Consider the following 14623-nt stretch of genomic DNA (forward strand, 5'->3'; position numbering starts at 1 on the left):
AGCAGAATATTTTAAAGCCTAACCTACATTTTCAAAACCTCTATATTTTAAAATTTAGATTTATTTTGAATTATACTTTCAGGTTAGTCGCCGGCTTGGTTTTGTGGATGGGACTATTAAATAATATCACTGCACAAACATAATTTGTGATTAATGGTTTTTTTTCATTAATGCCTACTTTTAAAAACCTGTGCTTTGATCACTACAATTAAGAAATAGTGGTTTTTAGTTTTAATATTCTATCCTGGTTTTATATTCTATCCTATTTTATATTGATTTTTGCTATAAGTCTGTAAGTGTTTTTCCAATATCAGAAGACACATCAACATTTAGAAAAATTCTTAATATTTCCTCCAAATAACATTTAATATTGTAAATGTTTGTCTACTTGTATTTTGAGTCTCCAACTCAAATGCTCTAAGAAATTAGTAAAATTCTCATGTGCTTTTAAGTTTCAGTTGTACAATAAATAAATTTCTGTTGAAATTTTTCATAGATTCCTGGATCCAATGTAACAAGGAGCAATAATTTTTTTAAAAAAAATATTGCCAAACCAAAGCAAGATACTATTTTAGCTAGCTTCTAAAAGGTCACAAACGTGGACTACTCCCAACATTAAGTTGGTAATTTATTAAAGTAAATGTTTGATTGAATTACTCCTTGGAGATAAGGAATTCCCATTATTTTAAAGGGAATGATATTTAATCAAGGTCAAATTCTAAAACATCTTTTCAGAATTTTGTGTTTGACTTCTGTGAGTTTTATTTCTCACATCCAGTTTCCTTTTAATATTCCTTCTTTTTAAATTTGATTTTCCTTTGACAAGGGGTAAAGTCTTTGCTTCTAGATTAAAGGTTAATCTGCGAATCAGAATGGTAAACGAATAAACCCTTTTCTTCCTCCACCATGGCCAAGAGAACTTTTTTATTTTCTAATATTTGTTTCAATAAAACATTGTGTTGCTATTATAGAAAACTGGACATTCTCATTTACTGTGAAATTAGCTTGGAGTCACTTCTTTTTTTTTTTTAATTTGCTCAGACCAGGTACTGGGAAAAGGTGTTTTCTGAGATGTGGAAAATGTACCATCTGTTTCTTAAAATTACTTTGAGTTTCCTTGTAAAGGTAGGGATTTGTGGAGTACTTGAGTTACTTCCCTCTTCTGGCTGTGACAGCAGAAGAGAAGATTTATTTAACTGTTAACCTACACTCGTAACGCATCTTCTACTTCTTGTTAGATTTATTTTCTAGACCTCAAAGGTACAAACAGCCTTGACCTCCCTTGCATTCTTTTCTGCCCTCTCCACCATCTCATCACTCTCTCTTCCCTGGTCTCTCCGGCTCCTTGTTCTCTTTTCTCTTCTCCCTTTTCTTTTTCTTCTTCTCTTTTTTCCACCACCCTCTATCCCTCCTGCTTTTCCTCTCCCTCTCTCCATGCTCTCTACCTCCTTCCACCTCTTCCTAGCCTCTCTGTCCTAGAATATGCAGTTCTAAAATAACAGTGACTAAGTTAACACAAACATTACATCATTAAATGCCATGGCCTTTTAAGTCACTGCAAAGAGTTGAAATCAAATGATGAAACTACAAATTTTAAATATGAGACTACCAAGAGTTTACCTTCTCTTCACGTAAGAATTCACTTTTGTGGTCATAAATTTTAATTGGCATGTGGTCTAAGGAAAGAGCTTCAATGGAAGGGGAACTGGGGCAAATATGTGGGAGCATAAGAATCTAGAAAATGAGACAAACTGCTTCTCTTATTGAGGATGTAAGAGCTTCTTAGCCCTATTCAGACTGACACATTGATGAGTGCTTCCAGAACACTGCCAGCCAGCATGGCCCAGGGTGATGCAGAGTGAGACAGAATATCAGGCCAAATCAGGATTCTAGGCTAAGTCATGTTAAAAGATTTTTATCTAAGCAGAACTGAGAAGGAGAAATACGGTTAAACTTTCTGGTAGTGGGGCTGGTGGGAGTACAGCAGATTCAAATCCTAAATAAGTGTCACTGGGATACTCTTAGAGAGATGTCACGTGGAGCAAGGGTGGGATCAGTAAAGGTATAATCCAAGTTACTGTTAAAAATAATTCTCCTCACTTGTCCTAATGTAGCTTAAATAAGAGAGAAATGTTTTGGAGTGTATGTGTGTGTTCACATGTGTGTGTTTAATTCTTATGTGGCAGTCCCAGGGTGATCCAGGGCTGGTGTGTTTCTGCTCACACAGCCATCCAGGGACTCAGACTCCTTTAGCCTTATGGTTCTGTCCTTCTCAGCAGGCAACTTTCACGTCATGGTCCCAGATGGCAGCTCTAGCTCTCACCATCATATATATACCCCAGGTAATAGGAAGAGGAAAAGTCAGGTGAACATATATCCATTTCTTCTAAGAGCAATGGCATACATCAGTTCTGCCTAGCTAGAAATGTGTTATATGGTCACATCTAGATGCAAAGGAAGCTGGGAAGTATCTCTAGCTAGGCAGTTGTTTATCTGTTTAATTTGTGACTTTTAATTTGGGATTTCTGTTATTGAAGGAAGAAGGGGATAATGCTTATTCATGAAGAACCAGTGGTCTCTTACAAAGGTATTGTGCACACTAATCAACCAATGCCTTGGATGATCCTAAGCTACTGGTTCTGATACTCATTGTGCCTGAGGAATATCATTTTATCATTTGCTATGATTGACAAGAAGAGAAGGACTGTTTTCCTGAAAGTGGGCATTATCTTAAGAACTTGACGTGGGGCTTTGTGGGAAAAACAGCAAGGACAGTCACCCCACTACAATGTGAGTTTCTTGAGAGTAAATTCTGCATGTTATTCATTTTTATATTCCCAAAGTTTAACACAATTCTTACTCTATATTTTATGTCTAATAGATAAATACTAAATGAACAGATGAAAATGTATCCATTAAGAGAATAAGAAAGAAGGGATGCCATATAAAGAAAAGGTCACAATGGCTTAAATTATTTAAATCATCGTGTTTAAAAAAATTGTTTTATGTTTTTATGTTCTGATTTTTGCATTGGAATTTTCCTTAATATTTGAAATTGGTGGTCCAAGACACATACTTTCTCCCTGAACCTTGTGTAAGGCTAAAACAATGACTTATGGCAAGTATGCCATTTTCTATCCAAATATAAATGTAACTTAAACTATATCTGAATATAGTCTAAATATTTTCAACTCTGACATTGATAACTTTGAAACCATTTGTCAAATAACAGACACGCTGCCTTTTTATTTTAATACATATCTAATGATGAACTTGTAACTTTCAGGGTTTGCTAAACTTTCAAAATACAGGGATATAATTCAGCAAAGTAGCAGGATACAGTCAACATACAAAAAGCAGTTGTACTTATATTTATGAACAATCTGAAAGGAAATTACAAAATGATTCCATTTGCAACAGTATCAAAAGGAATAAATTACTTAGGACTTAGCTAATGAAAACTACAAATCATTACTGAAGGAAGTTAAAGAGGATATAAATAAATGGAAACTCATTCTATGTTCGTGGATTGGAAGACTTAATATTAGTAAAATGTCAGTAATATTAAAAGCAATATACCGATTCAACACAATCCCTGTCTAAATTCCAATGGCATTATTTTCAGAAATAGAAAACCTATCCTAAAATTTATATGGATTCTCAAGGGATTCCCAAATAGCCAAAACAATCTAAAAAAAGAAAAAAACTGGAAGATTCTCACTTTCTGTTTTCAAAAGTTACTACAGTGTTTCCCCAAAAAATAAGTCCTGGCTGAACAGTCAGCTCTAATGCGTCTTTTGGAGCAAAAATTAATATAAGATCCAGTCTTATTTTACTGTAAGATGAGGTATAATATAATATAATATATAATACTGGGTCATATATATATATATATATATATGTGTGTGTGTATATATATATATGTGTGTGTGTGTGTGTGTGTGTATGTATATATAACCTCAACATAATAAAAGTCATATATGAAAAATCCACATCAAATATCATACATATATCATATATATCATATATATATCATATATATATAAAACCCTAAAGATCACATATAATATATAATATATACATATTATATATAATAAAATAAAGTAAAATAAAATAAAATATGTAATATAATATAATGTAATACTGGGTCTTATTATAATATAATATAATATAATATAATATAATATAATATAATATAATACCCAGTGTTATATAATATAATATAATGTAATATAATATAATATAAGACTGGGTCTTATATTAATTTTTGCTCCAAAAGATGCATTAGAGCTGATTGTCCAGCTAGGTCTTATTTTCGGGGCAACACGATAGACATTTCCCCAAAGAAGATATATGAATGGCCCATAAGCACATGAAAAGATGTTCAACATCACTAATCATTAGGGAATTGCAAATCAAAATGACAGTGAGATACCACATCATATCCATTAGGGTGGCTGCTATTAAAAAAATAAACAAAAAAAACACTACTGTTGGTGAGGATGTGGAGAAATTAGAACTCTTGCCCTCTTAGTGGAATATAAAATGGTACAGCCGCTATGGAAAACAGGATGTGGTTTCCTCAAAAAATTAAAAATAGAATTATCATATAATCCTACAATTCCACTTCTGGGTGTATATACCCGAAATAACTGAAAGCAAGGTCTCAAAGAGATATCTGTTCCCTCTTATTCATAGCAGCATTATTCACAATAGCTGAAATATGGAAGCAAACCAAGTATCCATTGACTGATGAATGGAGAAACAAAACGTGGCATATACATATAATAGAATATCATTCAGCCTGTTGAAGGAAAGAAATACTGCAGTACACTAAAACATGGAAGAACCTTGAGGACATTTTGACATAAACTAGTCACAAAAAGTCAAATACTGTATGATTTCATTTATATGAGGTGCTTAGAGTAATCAAAATCATATGAAGTTGGACAATTAAGTTCGCGAACTCATCCTAGAAAAAGTGCTACGTACCTCATTGCTGAATATCACTATGGTCACCTTCAAAGTACTCCCCTTGGGAAGCTATGCATCGACACTAGCGCCTAGTCCACCCTTCAAAGCAATTTTGGAACCTTTTTGCTGGCATGGCCATCAGAGCTGTCGTATTACCCTTGATGTCCTGTATGTCCAAATGTCTTCCTGTCAATATTTCCTTTATCTTCAGGTAAAGAAAGAAGTCATTGGGAGCCAGATCAGGTGAGTAGGGAGGGTTTTGCAATACAGTTATTTGTTTACTGGCTAAAACTTGCCTCACAGACAGTGCCGGGTGAACTGGTGCATTGTTGTGATGCAAGAGCCATGAACTGGCGAAAAATTCAGGTCATTTTCATCTAAGTTTTTCACGCAGCCTTTTCAGCACTTCCAATAGGAAACTTGGTTGACTGTTTTTTCAGTCGGTACAAATTTATAATGAATAATCCCTTTGACATCAAAAAAGTGTAGCCACATCATTGCAACAAGTTCGCGAACTTAATTGTCAGACCTCATAAAATCAGAAAGTATAGTAGCGGTTGCCAGGGGAGAAGGGGGAGTTATTAATACGTACAGAGTTTCAATTTTACACGATAAAAAGCGTTATAGGGATAGATGGTTCTCGTAGTTGCACAGCGATGTGAATGTCTGGTAATACTGCTAAACTGTACACTTAAAAATGGTCAAGATGGCAAGTTTCATGTATGTTTTATCACAATAAAAACAAAAATGATGGGGCATGTTAAAAGGATACAAGAGCCAACTTAAAGGAGCTTCTAGTGATCAAACCTGGAACAATTTGAATACGAAAATAAATAATGAGCATATTGGATTATCACTCATAGAATAAAACAAGTATCCCTACCGATATAAATAAATAACTGGATATATAAGTTGTGGAGAAGAGACAGCTTTTCCTTTTGAGGTAATTCCATTAACGCCTTTCTTAAGCCTGTGAGACCATTTGTAGAGAAGCCTGTGTATTTTTAGTGACACGGTTAAACCATTTGTTAAAAGGGAGACAGACCACTTGTTCCATGGGTGTCGTATCTTCTGAGTTTATCTGATTAATCTGCCACTGAAGAAATGAAATATTAAGGAAGTGTTTGTATGGGAAATTAAGTGTTTAAGAGTAAAACGCAAGTCCCTGGATACATAAAATGGGGGGGGGAGAATAAAAAACAAAAAGAGCATTAGCTGGAGCGGAACAGCTGGGAACTTTACAGGAAGCAAGACTCTTGAGGGAAGAAATGCGGCTAAGAGATTTATATTGGAAAAATTTGGGTTTGCAATGAAAAACATGCCCTTTCCCTTGGTAGCCACAAACAAACCATTTTGAGTTAGAAAATCATAGAAATTTAGGTATTCTTTAGGTTTCTTATTTTACAGAGAAGAGCCTGAAGACCAGATGGAAACAACTGCCTTGAGTCATAACTATTTCCTGGTAGTATATTGTTAATTTCTGTACCATGATTTGTTGTCTTAAAAGGCTTTTCTAACAAGATAAGGGGTGTTGGAATATCTTGAAAATTATAACATAATATACAGAAGTGGTTAATAAGCTTCGAAAATCAATTCTCCCACTATATGGGGTGGGTGCTATTACCATCTTCCTTTCACTCATCCAGTAAATATCCCTGAAGGCCCCCTGTTCCAGGAAGGAGAGTAAAGTAGGTAATGACCCAGTTTTAACTCAGAATCAAACTGCCTGCTTCTACCATTGGCTGTCTATGTGAACTTTGGTAGTTAATTTCACCTCCACATGCTTCAGTTTCCTTGTCTGTAAAATGGAGAGAATGAAAGTCAGAAACTCACATGTTTCTGGCAAGAAGGTAATGAGATTGTTCTTCATATAGAACGTGGCTTGTAGGAAATGCTATGGACCTGTGGTCCACTTGAAAGAAGAACATCAGGCTGAAGAATTGTCCATTACCCACTGCAACAATAATGATTCTTCTACAAGGTTCCTTCCTATAGAAGCAGAGTCTGAATCAGAGAGAATTCACTTTCCTTCCTTTGGGCTTACTACATGATTTTAGGTCCTGGAAGAACTCTAACTAGTCCTTACAACATACTACGGAATTATCTTTATTGAGATGCTAAAGAGTTTTTCTGTACTATTGCTGAACAAATTGAGTAAGAAATTGCCTCTCTGAAATCCATCAAAAGAAAATATATGCAGTATCTTAAACCAATATAGCCATATTTTTGTTAGTCTAAAATGGTAGTCTATCACGTGAACTAATGTTGCCGAAATCATTTATGTAAATGGAATCCATCTTTATATTTTAATGCAGAAGTATGCAGGTATTTCTACAATGTTTCCTGTTTGCAACTTAAGGCAGTAAGATATGCTGTCCATTGGAACCAGTATTTTCTTCCAGTGAATATCACGGAGGTGACTTATTTTTGGTTGTTCTTTGTTTACTTTGTTTTGTTTTAAAATTGTATCATGCTAGCTGCTCTCTATTATTTGATTGTCAAAGTTAAAACTGTAGCATTTCATAAGGAAAGTGATGGCTTCATTCTTCATGAGTGTAGACCTCAATCTATGCAAAAATTCATATGATCCTCTTCTGCTTCTCAGACAAACCTAAATCATTACTCCGGACCCAGTGCTTCGATTGGAAACTTTTCCTCTTCTGTACCTTTCTGAGTCAGGGGTTGTAACCTCGAATGTCTTAGTCATGTTTAGGAAATAGGTAATTATTATAAATATTTGCAGTGATTAGTTGTAATATGATAGCAAGTGGAGAGGCTTATAGCAAATTGAGAATGCATGTTTTGCCTAATAACAATTAAAACAAATAAAAGCAAGAAAATAAAGCCCTAACACCCATCCTGACCATCCTACACCCCCAACACACACTCCCTGATGCTTGACTTTCCGGTCAGGGAGAATGTCATAAGCCCTGCTGTATGCCCTTTTATTTCTTCAAGACTAAGCTGAAGATGTATCATTCTTCATGAATACTTTCCCATGCTCTTCTTTGAAATTATGCTACAATAATTTAAAAATAACAATTTTAGCATCATTTTGCTAAAGTAGATAATTGGGATCAGGATTAGCTTGCCATTTTTCAAAAGTCCCTTTTCTAGAATATATGTGATAAAATGCCATTTTCTCGTGCCCTTATAAAGCAGCGTTAATGCGTGGCATTTGGTGGGTGCTTAGTGCGTATTGCATTGAGTGAACGAATATCTGACTTGCTTTCATGAATAATAAGAACCATTTGTAATTAACACATTCATCACTTGTAAACAAATTACATGTAGCTGAAGAGCTTTGAAGCGTCTAGTGCTTGTTGAAGTACTATTTAAACTATTGATTTGCTCTGAAATCCTTTTCAAAACTAATATGAAATAAAATTAAGTACACATAATTCTAATTTCTGAATATAAATTGTGTTAGTGTGGATGGATTAATAGTGATTCAGATATTTTAAAATATTTTCCCATTATTAAATAGTTTTTGTTTGTTTGTTTGTTTTTTGGTCCAATATTGTTATATTGCTATGTAAAGAGCCAGATTATCAGAAAGGCCATTGTAGGATAAACCTTCACAAAAGAATTTTGTTTCTTTTGTTCGTTGATAGTTTTCTTTCTTTCTTCTCTTCCTTTATTGTTCCTTTCTTATTTCCACAATCATTTGTTAAACTATGTGTTAAGATAACTTACTCCTGAAGAATAAAAGCAAGGTAGTCTTAGCTGTCACTTAAGTACCTCATTGTCTGGGTGGGTACTAGAAAGCATGTGTATATACCTCATTTGACTATATTTCACATTTCTCAAGTTATTTATATTCAATTTATCATGAATGTTTAAACATAAAAGAATTTATCTCTGTGTCTCATTTTTATGACTTTAATACCTAACATTTATGAGTATATTGAAACAAATGTAATAATTGTTGGAAACTTTTCCATAATGCGATTAGGACTCAGTGTAAAACTCTTGTCCATGTGGAAATTGATCAACTGCATCAAAAATACCTTCCATCTTTCTGAATGCCCTGTACAGTGGTATGCTGTATATTGCAGCGTTAATGGAAACGTAAACCATGTTTGTGCTGTTTTCTTTATTCTGACTTTATCAGAATTCCGACTTTATCAACCAAATTCTATGGATACATGTGAAAACAAAAGAAAAAGGTTTTCAACGTAATGGCAATGTTCCAGTAGAGAAGATGATAGGACACTCAAGGCTATGGGGGGTTAGGGCCAAGGGATCTTGTATTGGTCAAGGTCACTGTTGTAGTAAGAAATTCCAGTATCAGTGGCTTACCACAACACAGGTCTATTTCCTACTTGTGTCACTAGCAGATGTGGGCCCGGCTGCTGTCGGTCAACAATAACTCAGTGATTCAAACTGTTTTCCTTTCAGCTGCACAGATGAGAAAGAGTGTTAGGACCTCACACTCACACATTTAACTGTGTAGTTCCTGAGGTGACATCTTACATTTACTATTGGTGAGAACTAAGCAAGGTGGTCCCAACCCTGAAGAAAAATAATAGGAGCTAAGCATGGTTTTTATTGGACTCAAAAATACTACCAAATGTTTCCCAAAGGGCTTTTCCTCTTCCCATACTTTTACAAATCTTACTACATAAAAGAATGACCTCCATTGAGTGCTAGTCTTTATTTAATATCTCTTCAATGTATACCATCAGTCCTTCTAGTAGGAAATTTCCAGTTTTTCTACTAGAAGCTGGCCAGACTTCTGATTCTCTACCTAACAGGGAATTTATGATATTTAATAGATAGCTTTTGCTTCTTTGTGTTGCATGCATGCCCAAATGTTGGCTATAATAGAAATAGACAGTTGAGCTATAAAATGGTAACAGATGATGATCTGAAATCAAGGAGAGCTGAGAACATCTCTTATGAAGAATGTGTTTTTACTCAGTGTCTGTATGTTGCAATGTACTGATTTAGATAGTGAAGCACTTTGGCTAAGAAAGTGGCAGAAATGAGGAGGCACTATATAAAATCTTAGAATATTAAAGTTGTAGGGATCTTTCGAGAATGTGTATTTCATCCTTCTATGCGGAAGATCAGGAAATTGAAATCGTGATGAATTACACATAAAAGTTTTTGAAACTTCTAATTTCAAATTCATGAATTCCAAATTGTTTCCTTTCAGATGTCATCAGATCTTTCTTTTCAGGGTCTCTGTTGCTTCAATAATGTTGCCTAACTTCCCTCCTTTTTCTTCCCCCAAATTCAATGTCTTAGAACAAGAGGCATTTATTTTCTGGTTAATGGGTAGTTATGCCTCAGTTGGGCTTAGCTGGTCTTGGCATCGTGCTGTGGGTCAGGTTTAGGTCTTCTCCATATACCCACCCCCTTTCTTGAGGGAACAGTAGCTACTGAAGGTATGCCCTTCTCATGGAGGAGCATACCAGCATGGTCCTCCATGAGGGCACGAGGGCAAGCCAATTTAAAACCTCTTTGTGCATTATTCCACTTGCTTTTTATTGGGCAAGGCAAGTCAATGGTTAAGTTCCAAGTCGTTGAGGCTGAAAGATAGAATATTTACTAAAAACAGTCCAGTCTATCATCAGGACAAGATCCTATATTGTTTAGGGTAAAGGCTAAGCTGCTGTAACAAAAGAGTACTAGGATTCACACAACCCTGTAGTTTATTTTTCACTCTCATAATAATTTACGTATTTGGAAGGAATTAGCATGGATAGAAATCCTTTCCTCTAAGAAGATTGTATAGAAAACAATATTTCCACAGGAAGAAAACTAGACAAATTTTAGAAACTTTCCTTAGCTCACCAATTCTCAGTATATTTACTTTTATGATTACCTAGATATAATGATGGTTTGTTTGATGTTGCAACAAGAAAACAGCCGTGCGTTCCAAATCCCCGTTATGGGGGCCTGTATTATCTAAATAACTGAATCCATATACAGACCAAATGTAAGAATCTGATCAAATCAAAAGTTTGATTAAAATGACATAATAAGGCACTGCACGTTTGTAAGTATTCATCATAATTTTATCTACATAATGTATGCCATATCAACTGGGTTATGACCTGGGTTATTGGATATATTGTGCGTGTTTTTCTCTTTTCTTCAGAGCATAGAAACCATTTCAGAACTATTACTGAAGATCGAATTGATGTCAGCCAGGAAACTGCAATTTCCTGTCACTTGGCCTTGAATTACTACATTGAGTTTTCAGGCAATAAACAAATTTAGCTAAAAGATGCAAGCTTTTTTCTGCTTATCATTAGTACCTAAGAATATGTACATTTCATACTCTTCCATCTCCATTACACATACAGTTATTGGCTCGGAATGATATTCAACCCTCCTTGCGTCCTTTTATCTTGAACTAATCAAGTCCAAACTTCCTGCTGAAAACCCGCGTATGTTCTTATAATTGTGGGCTGCAGAGCCAATTTATCTGATAAAGGCAAATAACCTACCATTTCCAGTCTGCAGAAATGAAGCAGAGCGGCCGTGTTGCAGGGAACATAATGTTTTCCCCTGCTGTTTTTATTTCTCCTTCCTGTCACAGGTGGGAAAGATGGAGTTTTATAAGAATTAAGTTTGTGATGTGTGATGCAAGGCAGTTGTTTGTTTGTTTTTTTAATACTTTTCCTGAATGCTTGACATACAAGAGAAGAACCTGTTTTGTGTGACATAATTAGTTTGACGTTTTCTAAAAAAGTAACTCAAAAATTTGTGTTACATCATTATTGACTTTCTGGTTGCCAGGTTTTCTATGACACCACAAAGAGAGAGGCATTTATGTGGGGAGGTGTTTATGGAGCAACCAGTAGCACCAAGACTCTGTCTAATTGTATCAGATGGAGCATAATTTCCTGAGGTTAATTTGAAGGAGTCAACTCCTTGGCGGAGGGTATGAGCTGGGAACTCAGCTCAGGGGGTGGGGAGCAGGGCAGAGCCTTATGCATTTTTTTCTCTTTCTGGTCCTAGAACAATCTCTGAGATGTAGGACGCTCTGGGGGGAAAAATTATTAAAGGAAGGATCCTAAGGAAGAGGCCATTTTCTCATGGGGAGTGTTGTGAATTCACATTGTGGTTAAGTCAGCCATGTTCCAAGGCTGCTTGGTATAGAGACCGTTTCTGTCCATGGAGGAGATCTGGGGACGAGCTTTCCTTGTGCTGGATGGTACCAATGCATTGCAAGATGCTTATCATCCTCCCTCTTCCTCCAATAAATGCCAGCAGCGCTCTCCTGTTAATGAGATAATTAAAGAGAGACCACGACCTGGCACATTATGAAATGCCACCTATGGGGAGGTCCTAGCTCTTCAGAAAACCATTTGCTGAAAGTCCCATCGTTCCATGTTGGTTGATTTATCTGTTATAAATACTTTTACACTCTATAACGTCTCATTTTGTTGTTTGTTTGTTTTTTTAAATTTTTTATTTTTACTGTGTACTATTTTAAGTGCTAAGAACAGCAGAGTGAACAAGAAGAGAGAGTACACAAAATTAACTTTTTGTACTCAACAGCCAGCTTTGCCACATTTTAACATTTTGTGGTAGACATTTTTTTTAAAGACATGGAATACTGCATTATTATTAAAGCTACCTTGGTAATCCATGCCCTCGCCCCAGAGAAGACAACCCTGCTCTTATGATTTCAGATTTATCAATTCTTACATGTTTTTATGCTTTTACTATATTTGTTTGTACTTCTACATGATATTTTCTATTTCTTTACATGTTTTTGAACTTCTAAATAATATCACTCTATTCTTGTGTGACTTCCTTACTTGATGCATAATTATGTTATCAAGATTTGTCTATGTGGGTATGTGAAGATTTAGATCATTCATTTTAAATGCCATAAACCATGTCATACAAGTATATGCTCCAATTTACTTAACTAAATTTCTGATACTGGATGTTTAGAATCTTTTTTCTTCTTTTCTTTTCTTTTCTTTTTCTTTTTTTTTCTTTTTAGCTATGCCAAGGATGAATATTCTTATGCTGGTCTTGTAGTGTATGGATTTTTCCCTAGGAATTTGATCGATGTATCTGAGGGTGTGCTACCCAAGTACTCACTATAGTGCTTGACCTATAAACGCATAGCAGTTACACCCACTAGCAGTTCATGAAAGTCCTAGTACTGTCACATCTTTCCCAATGGTTGCCATTGGTAGCATTTAACAGTTTTTAACAATCTGTTAAGTGTGGGAGGTAGTGTCTTATTTAAAAAATTGTATTTTCTCCATTACTACTTTTCATGTGCTTATTGGCCATTCATGTTTCCTCTTGTGGGAGTTGCCTATTCATATGCTTTGCTCCTTTTTCTGCTGGGTTGTTTGTCTTTTTTGTTTGTAGTTTTTGGTAAGAATTCTGTTAATATGTACACACACTATATATGTATGTTGTAAATACATGTTCCCAGTTCTCCCTGGCTTTTCTTTTCTATGTTATATGCTCACTTTGTGTTGTATAGATAGTTGTAGTCAATTTTATTAATCTCTGTCAGTGCTTGTATTTTTTATGTATTGTGAAAGAACTCTTTTTCTACTAGCCATAGTTTTCCCCATGTGAATAATCAGTTCCCGAATTATTTTTTAAAATCCTCAATTCTTTCCTCATGGGATTGCATATTAATAGTCGATATGGGTGTGTCTGTTTCTATTTCTGAGCTATATATTATATTCCAATAATCTATTTGTTTTTCCCTTTGTCCATGACCTCTCTGTCTTAAATAGCATTGTTTTATATAAATCTTGATATCTTTGAAAGCATGCATTTTTCAAAATTGTCTTGGCTTGTCTTATCCCTTTGTTCCTACATACGAATTTAATAATCAACTTTTTTAGTTACATAGTATAGTTATATATTGAAATTTTGAATGGAACTGAACTGAAATTATGGAACAATTGGAAGAAGACAGCTGACATCTTTATGATGTTGAATCCTCCTACTCATGAACATGTTATATTTCTCTACATATAGTTACTTTTCATGTCTTTCAATGAAATGAAAGGCCTTTCTATATAAAGATCTTAATATATTTCTCTAGTTTCATCTCTATAGTCTGTCTTTCTCTCACTAATGGAATTTGTTTTAAAATTATGTTTTCTTTCACTGATTTTATTGTCGTGGCTGGTATAAAGGTATACATTTTGCTGGTGTATTGTAAATGATAGTCTTGTTTGTTATTTCTAATTTGTGTATAAATTTTCTCAAATGCTATAGTCAATAATACTATATTCAAATAATTTTTCTACTTTTTTTTTTAATTTTTCTACTTTTCCTATCCTTGTGTTTATTTATTTTTGTCTTGCCATGGTGATAGTTTCCTATAATACAACGTTTGTTGAAATGATGATAGCTGGCGTCATTATCTTATTCCTGACTTTTTTAGAGATTCATAATTTATACTTTATATATGCAAGATATTATACTTTATGTATGTCTGCATTTATCAATAATACTAATGATTTACATGTTTTAAAACTTCATATAAATGGCATATTCCATGTATCCTGATAGTTCACCATTAAGTATGATGTTCTCTGCTGTAGCTATTTGACTTCCTTCTATTTCTATTTGTTTTATAAATTTTATATTTAAATCATGAATAGGTAGTGATGTTTAGACATTTTTTAACATTTTTTTAATG

The 14623-nt window shown here is 34.5% G+C and overlaps 1 protein-coding gene across 2 annotated transcripts in view; it reads left to right on the plus strand.

Moving 5' to 3' along the window:
• Positions 1 to 14623, plus strand: part of NAV3 (neuron navigator 3) — a 770226-nt gene that overhangs the window by 199223 nt on the left and 556380 nt on the right. The window contains exon 1 of one of the 2 annotated variants that reach the window (XM_033117412.1): positions 2767 to 2790. The exons of the other annotated variant lie outside the window; for it this stretch is intronic. The gene's annotated coding sequence lies outside the window, so the exon portion shown is untranslated. Of the gene's footprint in view, positions 1 to 2766; positions 2791 to 14623 lie in introns of those variants that run through there. 2 annotated transcript variants of the gene reach the window in all.

This window comes from Rhinolophus ferrumequinum, chromosome 10 (genome assembly GCF_004115265.2).
Source record: "Rhinolophus ferrumequinum isolate MPI-CBG mRhiFer1 chromosome 10, mRhiFer1_v1.p, whole genome shotgun sequence".
Lineage (NCBI taxonomy): Eukaryota > Metazoa > Chordata > Mammalia > Chiroptera > Rhinolophidae > Rhinolophus > Rhinolophus ferrumequinum.